This window comes from Phalaenopsis equestris, unplaced genomic scaffold (assembly GCF_001263595.1).
Source record: "Phalaenopsis equestris unplaced genomic scaffold, ASM126359v1 Scaffold000719, whole genome shotgun sequence".
Classification (NCBI taxonomy): domain Eukaryota; kingdom Viridiplantae; phylum Streptophyta; class Magnoliopsida; order Asparagales; family Orchidaceae; genus Phalaenopsis; species Phalaenopsis equestris.
The window spans coordinates 84,350-93,121 of NW_018165159.1; the positions used below are offsets into that span (position 1 = coordinate 84,350).

The 8,772-nt window shown below is 30.3% G+C and overlaps 1 protein-coding gene across 3 annotated transcripts in view; it reads right to left on the reverse strand.

The window, feature by feature from the left end:
- LOC110030447 (syndetin) overlaps nucleotides 1-8,772 on the reverse strand; it is a 97,323-nt gene that overhangs the window by 24,743 nt on the left and 63,808 nt on the right. The gene's annotated exons all lie outside the window — the stretch shown is intronic.

An 8,772-nucleotide genomic window follows, 5' to 3' on the forward strand; every position in this document is an offset into this window, starting at 1 on the left:
TTTGGTGGAGGCTTGAGAGAGAGAGAGAGTGTGTGTGTGAGAAGAAGAAGCAGATAAGGTTTAGTGGGCCTATATATAGGCCCATTGTACAGTTCAAGCCTTTTGTATTGGGCTTGAGCAGAAATATATAAAATATAAGGTGAGAAGATAATTTATAAAATGTATGGTTAATTAGGGATAATATGAAAATAGAGGAATCAGCATTTTTGAGTCAAGGGATCATTTGATTGCATAAAGATAAAAAAAAATTTAATTTTAATATGATAGAAATGATAATGTCATCACTTTTATTATTATTTTTTGGTGTATTTGTAAATTAATAATCATTTTAAATATTACAAATTATATCAAAATCTCAACAAGGATAAAGATTTTATTTTTTACATTTAAATTTTAAAATAATTATTTTATAAAATTGTATGATTTTAGCAAATTATTTGTTTAATATTATGAAAATTATATTAATTTTTAAGCAATTATAATTAATATGTTGTTTAAGAATTCTAAGTTAAATGATGACATTATGAAAAATTAAAATTAAAATTAAACATTAAAACTAGAGAATAATTAAAACTGCTTTATTTTATGATAGCATCAAAATTGTATCTAAATTTAAATTTATACTTCTTGATCAAAAGAGAGTTGATACATTGACAACCTAAATGAGAAAAAAAAATTATTTTTTTCTTATGAGAAATACTTGAATAAAAGAGTGACAATCATGTAATTTTGAAGATTAGTAATATTGTTTCATTAATATGTAAGAGTTGTAAAAATTATCACAAATTTTGTTGTAAAGTCAATATAGACCTAGACTATAAGGGTCTGCTTGGGTCAGCTGTAGCTTATTAAAAACTACCTATAAAACTACTGAATAATAATATGGTGTTCAAAAGGTTGTGGTAGCTATTACAATTATTTTTAAGTGAGACTGTAGCTAGAAAGCTGCCTTCACACTTAGTTAGAGTGGGTGAGAAAATGTAGATTTTAGAGACAGCTTTTTGAAAATACTGTGAAAACGTAGTTTATCCAAACAAACAAAACTGCGGTACTATGTTGCACTGTTGTCCCAAACGGACCCTAAGAATTCACTCAAAGGTTATTTTAACTTTGCTTTATATAATTTAATCATCCCCTAAAATGTTTTGGTTCCTTTTGATTTTCATATGTTTTTCCATAAATAAAAATCTTAATCAAATATCAGGGCCTAAAAGCCTAAAAGGAGGATAAAATAATGCTCACAAATACATGAATGAATCAACATTGAATCTGAAAGTCTAGTTATTCATAGTAACTACAGTCTTATTGTAACAATTTAAACTCTCACTCATTGAGATTTTAACCATTTGGGCCTAGTGGCTATATAGTTTTGCCCCACTAGTGTAACTTCTTAGCTGGTCACCTATCTTGAGAGTGCTTCTATATCATCACACCTAACTTTAGACTTGCTAATGAAATTTCAACCGTTAAACCAAAATGTGCATTGATGTTTAAGAGTTTTGATTCATTCCATGTAAGTGTCCACTTAAGTAATTGATGTATTTGTTTGGTTTCTTAACCCAATATCATCTGCCACACATATATGGTTTTAGAGATGACTCATACAGATTCAAGACGCGTCTCCCACCATGCATTACTTTGTCCTATCTAGGGTTCAAGAGACGACTCTTATGGCATAGCACTTTGTTATGTACAACACTTAATTCCCATTTTTAAGTTGGTGTAATGCTTAAATACAACATACCACCCATTTCTTACATGTTTACATACCTATCCCCTAATTGTGGTCGATGTGGAAGGCCGTGAGTGGGATTTATTTTCCGGTTTTTACATATATACCACCCATTTCTCATGAATTTATGTCTAACACAAATGAAGGAAACACACTGGCATTTTCAAACATACCATGCATCCAATTCTCGTGCATTAACATTATCTAACGCCTAAATTCTATATTCTTACATTTTACAAACGAAATTTTCGTTATCATGTCAAAGACACCATTATTTTTAGTTTTTCATATTATTTATTTATTAGTAAATACGAGTTAAACGAGTTGAATGTAATCAAACAAAAGTTCGCTCGTGTTTTACTCGTTAATAAATCGAGAAACAATAAATGTTTGTGTTTGGGTTGTTTGCTCAGTAGACAAATCAAACAAGAGTTGTTCGCCAATGAAGAGTTTTTTTGACAACTCTAATTATTACACCAAATGACATCTCGATATCTGAAAGTTCGACATAAATATTTCACTTTATCTAGTGAAATCATTACATTTATTATTTGCATGTCATTATCTTACTTTATACTATTTACAACGTCTCACAGTTATTTTATTACATAAATATTTCACTTTATCTAGTGATATCATTACATTTATTATTTGCATGTCATTATCTTACATATAGAATAAGATGATTTCATTATGTGTTGGGTAACATATATATATATATATATATATATCTGTGGATTATATTTCCTATGACTTGTCGGTAGAGCGGTCTCTTTGAAGATTCTAAATCCCACAGTTCACGAGTTCAAATCTTCCTCTGACTAGTTTGCTGGTAGTGAGGATGGTCATCGAATTGTTATGCACATAAGGGTGGCTAGGAGATTTATAGTAGCCTCCGACCAATCTTTTTTAATACACACACATTCAAATATTATGCAATCTTAGGTATATATTAAATATGTATTTTATTTTTTTTAAATTAACATAGTGATATTATTTATGTGATATGACAGATTTAAATGATATAAATGTAAAAATAAAGTAAAATTTAGAGGGTAGATATGTAATACATAGGACTTAGAAAACAATTAAAATGAGCCCTAAGTAACTTTCTTAATTATATATAAGCCTCCAAGCCCCATTTTCTATAAATACCATAAATGCCCTCTAATAATATTTCTACTTCATGCAACAACCACTCTAAGGTTCGGTAAAACCGTTAAGTTTTTTAAGGAAAATAAATAAATAAATAAATAATAATAAACCTGTGGGGCCCACCGCCGAGACAATAAGACGCCACGGGACCGCAATGCAAGGATCTAACCTGCCCTTTTGAGTTACTACTTACTACTAGCCATCATTTTATTTTATTTTTTATTTTTTAATATTTGAAAAATAAAAGAATATCACAACCTATAAAGAATAATTCTAGTTTTTGTTTTATAGGGATATCAAATTTTAGGTTCTGGTGTGACTTGAAATTGACTACATTAAAAATGGATTCACCTGAGCCCAATTCAAATATTAAATGGGTCAAAAATTTTAACCCGAATTCAACCCAACATCACCTTGTCGGCTTAAACTCTACCCATATAATCCACTTAACTTAAGACATAACGACTATTTGAGTCAATTTCATTTCAAGTTTGGGTCTATTTCAATTCAGTTTCGTGCTAGTGTGTCATGTTCATGTCAAATTTGATTCAGCGGGTCAGCCGAACTTAAATTTTCAACTTGAGTTCTAGTTGAGTTGACACACTCAATCAATTTTTGGAGAAAATATTATGTTTGTCTTTTTAAAGTACGGATGATGGCGTTCAACAACATAATGTGATCTGTGCCGTCGATCATACATTAAATATATCAGACATAATGTTTTCTCTAATTTTGACGGACATCAATATTTAAAATGGTGGATATGATTCTTTATGCACTATTAGAATCTCGTCAGTAATTTTGCAGAAAAGGACATAGTATCACAGGAATGCTACAAATGACAATGAATTGAGGACAAAATAGAATTATCTTTTTTGTTTATATTTTCGACCAGGACCCGGGGACCAGGGCCCACCGCACGTGCGGCCGATTCGTTGGAAAAGATAAAAACCGAAAAGTAAAGGGTGTAAAACGTAAATGATAAGAATAATGAGGCTGAAATAAGGCATCCTATGATGATATGTCGGTGGGTAATATATAATTAACATTTTGTGAAAATTAAAATTAACAAATTTTATTTTATTTATTTTATCTTAAATTTATGTTTTTGGCTTCTACATGTTGTATAGCATAACTTTATAAATTTATATATTTATGATTTAAATTTTATATTTATGTTTATAACATTTTAGAGTGACAATTAAGGCAAAATATAAACATGAAAAAAATGGATTTTACTTAAGAAATTATTATTAAAGATGTTTTTTTCATATGATATTAACAAAAGCAAATATATTAAATATTTGGATTTAGATGTAAAAATTACATAAAAACTATGTGGTATGTATATAAACTCCTTTGAAAGATATTAGTAACTAAATAAATTTATTTGGCACATTGGCACTACAAATTTGGGGATTTATATAATTATGCTCAATTTTAATGTAATTATATATCTAATATTTTAACTTTGATATTTACTTATAAAAGACATAAAAAAATGCCGCTGATATTAATTTTCATAAGATGAAATACAACCCTTCAGACATATATTTCGATGTGATTATAACAGTAAAATATTGTATGAGTAAATATCAAACTTTAAAGGGTAAATATATAAATTTATAAGAAGTTTGAGGAATGCATTTAAACCCCTCCAACACCCTTCCCCACCCCAAAAAATAAGTGCTAATTTTGATGTGATATTAAAGGTTCGAGTGTAATGTATGTAAATATGTAAGTTTAAGTGGGAGATATGTAAATAAATAAGAATTATATTCTTAGAACACAATTCCTTCTCTAAATCCAACTTAGACAAATAAAAAGATCAATGAAAACAAAATATTCATATTTTTTTTAATTCAAATTTATCTCAATTGAAGAAGATAATAAAAATAATAATAGTAGTAATAATAATAATAATAATAGAGAATTAAATGAAAGGGTAATTAATTAAATAATTTTAATAATATCCCTCTTTGATTTTGGTGAAAGCATCACACTATCAATTAAAACTTAATAATTTTAAATGATTTTTTAATAATTTTATTTATATTAATATTAGTTTAGTCTACTCAGACCAAGCATATAAAAAAAATAAATAACTATACATAAATTTAATGAATAAAATATATCCTAATGTTGACAAAAATTGGTGACATATGAAATAAAATGTATTATTCTATAGGCCAACATATTAAATTTTAATTATACACTAAATCACATCATCAAAAAATACATCCAAATTATTAAATAACTCAAAAGAAAAAAAAAGAAAAAAATTATAAAAAAATTATAAAAAAATATTCTACATAAGATGAAATACAACCCTTCAGACATATATCCCTCTTTGATTTTGGTGAAATCATCACACTATCAATTAAAACTTAATAATTTTAAATGATTTTTTAATGAATTTATTTATATTAATATTAGTTTAGTCTACTGGAACCAAGCACATAAAAAAAATAAATAACTCTACATAAATTTAATGAATAAAATATATCATAATGCTGAGAAAAATTGGTGGCATATGAAATAAAATGTATTATTCTATAGGCCAAAATATTAAATTTTAATTATACAATAAATCACATCATCAAATAATACATCCAAATTACTAAATAACTCAAAAGAAAAAAAAGAGAGAAAAAATTAAAAAAAAAATAAAAAAATTATTCTATAAGATATATATATATATATATATATATATATATATTGCATTAAATACATATGTATACCCCAATAAGAATGAGTTAATGAGAAAGATTCATAAACCAACCTCAAAATGGCTTTTTTAAAATATAGAAAAAAATTTACAACTATTACCATACACAATTGAAAGAAAGATGTGTTTTTTGAGAGATAGAGAGTGAGAGAATGAGGGTTTAATTATCTTGGATTAGTACATTTTGAAGTAGAAATTTATGAAAACTACGACTCGATTAAATAAAAATATGTTTTCCTTGAGAGAGAGAGAGAGAGAGAGAGAGAGAGAGAGAGAAATCAATTCCCATACTCTCCCTAGAGAGAGAGAGAGAGAGAGATCACTCCCCATTATCCCTAGAGAGAGACCCTATAGACACAGAGATGCCAAAAAAGATAAAGAGTTTCCAATGAACTCTCTCTCAAAACAAATGCCGAAAAAGATAAAGAGTTTCCAATGCACTCTCTGTCAAAACAAATCAAAACAGAGCAGCAACTTCTTCTCCTTTTCCAAAACTCTCTCAAATCCCCTCTCTCTCTCTCTCTCTCTCTCTCTTTCTCCTTGCCCCCAATGCTCCCTTCGCCGCAGTTCCCCTCTCCACCGCTGGAACTCATCCAAATTCCCCCACCAACAATGCCGCAGCGCCGCCGCCCCCAAAGAAGCCCCCAAAGAAGCCTCAACCAACCTACCTCCGCCGCCGCCGCCCGTCGGAACTCATCGACGTTAGCTACAAACAACTCGAGCTATTCTTCCAAATCAGCTCGCCAAATGTTGAAAAATCTCATCTTGCGCTCAATGGCGTCGAGGAAGAGGAGTGCCGTACTCCGGCTTCCGGTGCGACCAAGTTGTCGCCGGAGATGGCCGGAAAATGCCCTGCGCCGCCGCCGCCGCAGCCGCCTCCGGTGAAGCGCAGGCTGCATTTGAGATGTAAGAGGTGTGTATTGATGGAGGAGTGCTTTGTTGAGGTGGGAATGGAGGAGCTGCAGAGCTTGTTTAGGCCGAGAAGTTCTCCGGTTGGCGAACCGGCGGCCCGTTGGGAGGAGAAGGTGAGGAAGAAGAGGCGAATTATGCGCTAACTAGAATTGTGCTGCGCGCACCTGTTTTTTTCATTATTTTGTTTTTATTATTTTTTTATTTTTATTTTAATGTTTTATTTTCTTATTACACTTATTTTAATTAAAAAAATATTAAGCTTTTATATATATAGTTGTAAAATAAATGCTCAACATTAGAAGGTATTTAAATTATTTGTTTTAGCTTTTATTTTTTAATTTAAGCTTTTATTTTGCATGCTTTTTTTAATGGTAAAAATGCAATTTTTTTTTAAATAAAAGCTTCCAGAATAGGATGAGAATGATTTTTAAAATATAGAAGAGGCACAAACTATTTTAAATTTTTTGCAAAACTCCACTTTTATATTTATACTGAATTCATAATCAAATTTATATTTTAATAATTGTATCTGAAAAAAAAAAGTCTTAATTACGATTCTTATTTATTTACATATATGACATCGATACATTCATATTTGCATTTATAATAATTTGGCATGATGATCCTGTCGCCCTATACATGAAGTGTTGTATTATAATATAGTATTTATAGGAAGATCTAATAGATATTGTGACTCGGTCGAGTCCTTATCAATCAGCTTATTGGAGTCCAATCGATAGTTGCCTGATGCTTCATCCTTTCGCTGGTTGATTTCTTATGGGTGATGTCTAAATTCACTGACTCGTGACTCGGCCGATCTGTAGGTCGCTCTATTCTGATCAACTACTCTCATGTTATTAGGCTTTTTGGTTCTTCTGTCACTTGAGTCAGTCGCCCAATTGATGGCCCAGCTCGAGGAGAAAAATTTGCGTACGTAAGACGTATACAACGCTGCGTACGTACGGGAGGTTATTCAGATGGTTTGGGGGGGTTATATCCGCTTTTTACCCCTGTCACCTCCATATAACCTTCCTGTACCTTCTAGTAAGTTTCGCTCTTCTGTTTTCATCTTTTTGTAGGTTACAAGGAGGTTACAGGGAATATAACGCAGATATAACCCCTCAAAATCCTCTGAATAACTTAAGTACACTAATTTTCCTCCAGGTTTTCATCTTTTTGTAGGTTACAAGGAGGTTACAGAGAATATAACGCAGATATAACCCCTCAAAACCCTCTGAATAACTTAAGTACACTAATTTTCCTCCAGCTCGAGGCATCTCTCTTGAATTTCGAATAGCTCGGGGCATCTCTCTTGAATTTCGAATAATATTGTTAGCTCTAAATTGCATGGAAAGATCAGTCACGGACGCACGTGAGTTTCACGCGTTCAATTCAGAACAAAAGAATCACAATAATAAATGCAACAACAACCGAAGGTAAATAATTCATTCCAAACACATGACATAATTTAATTCCTACAAATATTATTAATTAAAATTAAATTTTAGGGCATTTGCATGCATCCCACTTAATTCTATTGTATTTACGTATCTAGCACCTAAACTTTCATATTTACAAAATACAACATCCAAATCTTTAATATTAAAATAAACAAATACCACTAGTGTTTACTTGTTAAAAGCAAAATACACATTGACGACACGAATTTTGATGCATTTTTTTAAAGCAATGTTCAAATTTTGATAAAGAGTCGTACAGAAATCCGATTTCAACGAACTTATAATCAACTAGCTCGGTGAGATAGACCCAATGGTACCAAAATTTGTTTAATCTAAATCAAATTAAGCCCCAATTACGACGTTTAACCATATTCGCATACATTAGAGCTCAATTCTTTCAATAATTTGCAGTCACCGTACTAAAAGCCTCGTAAGGCTACCTATTTCAAATCAAAATTAATTAAATTAATATAAGTTAAAATCATGCTTTACTATTGGATAATAAATCTTTAAAAATCAAATATACGTATCCCATCCACCTTTCAATAAAGGGGCTAGCTATTGTCAAATGTTATCATTCAATGTGGTGCATTACCTTTGGGCCAATCATCATGGGCATGTCGAAAAACACTAGTTGAATCATAATATATGCAATCATTATCAATTAACATATACTATAACCACATTAATGACATATAATAAAGAAAAGTGGCATTTACATTCAAGCCAACCAGTTCTTATATATTTACATATCTAATACCCAAACATTACTTTTTTTTTTTTTT